Source organism: Apis dorsata, unplaced genomic scaffold (assembly GCF_000469605.1).
Source record: "Apis dorsata unplaced genomic scaffold, Apis dorsata 1.3 scaffold_215, whole genome shotgun sequence".
In the NCBI taxonomy this organism is placed as follows: domain Eukaryota; kingdom Metazoa; phylum Arthropoda; class Insecta; order Hymenoptera; family Apidae; genus Apis; species Apis dorsata.
The window spans coordinates 350,414-353,559 of NW_006263498.1; the positions used below are offsets into that span (position 1 = coordinate 350,414).

At 22.4% G+C, this 3,146-nt stretch overlaps 1 protein-coding gene across 1 annotated transcript in view; it reads right to left on the minus strand.

Moving 5' to 3' along the window:
• The window catches only part of LOC102677703 (kinesin-like protein unc-104), a 21,220-nt gene extending 18,080 nt beyond the window's left edge, over positions 1-3,140 (minus strand). The window contains exon 1 of the mRNA XM_031510178.1: positions 2,734-3,140. The gene's annotated coding sequence lies outside the window, so the exon portion shown is untranslated. The remainder of the gene's footprint in view (positions 1-2,733) is intronic.
• Between the last annotated feature and the right edge of the window lie 6 nt (positions 3,141-3,146).

The window sequence follows — 3,146 nt, forward strand, 5'->3', positions numbered from 1 at the left end:
ATAAAACTCATTTAATTTATTTTTTTATTTAATTATTAATAAATTTTTTTATTTAATTATTAATAAAAATAATAGAAAAATAAATAGCAAAAGTTTTTTTCAAAAAAATTCTTCAATAACTTTTTAGATGGATTTTGATGGAATTTTCTTGCCATTATCACATACGAAGAATAAATGAAAGTGACATTTCAATCGAAAAAAAAGCCACCAATTTAAAACAATTCTATTTAAAATTAGATTATACCAATGATTGCAAAAATAGTAAATTTTTTTCATAAAAAAAAATTACATTTCTCTAAATGACTTCATTAAAACAAATTCCTGTTTAGATTATAAAAATATCTGTCAATTAAAAATAGAAGGAAAAAAGCTACAAATTTTTATTATCAATTTTTTATGTTTAATCTAAAAACTAAAAAAATTTAATTCAAAAATTTTATAGTTAAATTTTAATTTTTAAGAGATTTTAAAAATTTTCAAAATCATGATACATTTTGATTTCAATAATTATTGTGTTATTTTCAAACAAAAACAAACAGCCATAGTATAATAGTTTGAATTTAAAATATCATTTAAATGAAATAATTATTTTACTGTGAAAAATAATGATATAAGAAAACGAATTGTTAAGAATATATATAATTTAATGGACAAAATACCTAATAATATATATTTAATATAATAATAAAAATATCATTTTTATCGATAGTCACGATAGTCAAGCATTGAAAAGACTATAATTATCGTCTGACTATCCATTGACATAAATCACTTGAAGTGTCTCCATAAGCATTGTACTGATTCACTTGACTTTACAATCTACGATTTAAATCGTTGTAATTATTATACGTACATTTTTTTTGGAATTTAATTTGTTTTCTAATTAAATTTAATTATTTCAAGAAATTAAGAAAAATTATTAAGAAATTAAAAAAAAATAGAAATTTTTGTAAAAATTATAAATAGGTTATATATTTGACTTTTTGTGAAAGATATTAACGCATAATATTACGAGTATATATTTAATTTTTTAATAATTCAAAAGATACAATGAATATTGTGAATAAATATTTTTGAATATATGAAATCAGTTTTCATAATTAATTAATTAAAATATACAGTTATTATTACTTAGAATTAATATTATTAAATATAAAATATTAATATTGTATGTATTATTTTTATTCTTATATATATTTATTAAAAATCCAAATTATTTAAATAAATAATAATTGTTCTGAGTAATGTATAAAAGTATCTAAAAATCATCTATTGAAAATTCTGAATATTTTTTTTTTCCTGTAGTATGCAATAAGCTAATTCTTTGTTAAAAAAATATCAATACTATTCACTATCAAGATATTTACATATTTTAAATGACATATTTTAAAAACATAATTTTGATTTACAATTATAATATTTTCTACGTTTCTAAAAATTACTGAAAAATAGCAAGAAAATTTCAACTTCGTTTGTGTAATGAAACGCAATAATTAGGTTAGTAATTAACATTAAACTTCTTTATTCAGTTATCGATTGACGTTACATGACGAAAATAGATCTAAATCTATATTATACTTACACTACAATTAAACTAAATTTAGATTAAACATTAATAAACAAAAGAATTAAAGATAAAGAAAATAATTACTTTAAACTAACATTAAATAATAAGTTTAAATAATAATATTTAAAATTATTAATTTATTAATTCTATTTTTGGCATTAATCAGTTGATTTTTCTTTCAATTTTCAGATTATATATATCTTATACATATATATTATAAAAAAATTTATTATAATATATTATCGAAAAATCTTTTTTCATATAGCTATTTGATTTACAATTTTATTACGCAGAAATTGAAAAAAAAGAATTGAAAAAATTGAAAAAGAGTATTAGGTCAGAAATAGAGTACATAATGCAATTTCAGGAAAATGTACACTACTAAAACCATATTCTTGAGATGAACGTAAAAACATAGCCACCGCGCAATCAATAACACCGAGTTCATGTTATACAGCAACTTTGTTCGAAATTTCAGTTTTCTATTAATTCTAATGCTCGAATCTATTATAATTCGTTCATCTGAGATTGATTTGAATATGATTGACGTTATAATATCCATTTCGATCTCAATTAGATTAACGTTGTTCCCCACCCAACGTAACCTCAAATTTCGTAATAAAAGTATAAATGAATCTTCTTCTTTTTATTCCTATTTTTAACTAATTAAAATTGATGTCTCAATATTTATTGAATTATTATTTTATCGATATCCATATATTTATCTAATATATTCAACATATATCAATTTCTACTACATTATAACTATCGATTTCTCAACTTTCCGTACTCGATTCGAGTTCATAATTGTTATACACGCAATATTCATACAGAAATTTAAATTTAAACATATAAAATGCATCTAAAATAAAGAGAAGTAAGCAATATATGTCAAGCAATATATAGAAGTAAGCAAAATGTCATCATACAATTATTAATGATACTTATATAGCAAAAGTAATTTATTAATGAATATTTCTAATATATTTCATGTACAATAATTCTTAATGTATAAGTAAAACTTAATTATTGATTCAAAAGTATCACAAAAAGGATATATATAATCAGGACATATATAAAAGAACATCTATCGTATATATATATATATACATATATATAAATTTTCACGATCGATCGTGTGATGAAAACCTTTCTGTAATTCTTACCTGTAGTTTCCTGCTAGAAATAACCGTAAACTGTTGATTTTTTTTGAAGTCTTCGAATGTTCACTGTTGATTCAGATAATTGGCAAAATGATGACAATCGCAATAGCAGATATTTAATATGAAACTTTGAATCAGTGGAAAAGATCAAAACACTCACGAATCTCACGAATCGACGGTCACTATTACAACGATTAGTGGATTGAATATATTTTGATGATCCTCGAAATTTTTAATGGATATGTACGCGGACATTATAATGCATTCATCCACACGATTGTATTGCTCACGGCTGAGCATGAACGCGCGCGCACCCATACACACATACACTCACTTTACTGTCGAACCACCCTGCTGCTCGAGAACGACTCACTGCGACACCTCCGGTCGGCGGTCGGTCGTCGAGTGACGAACAA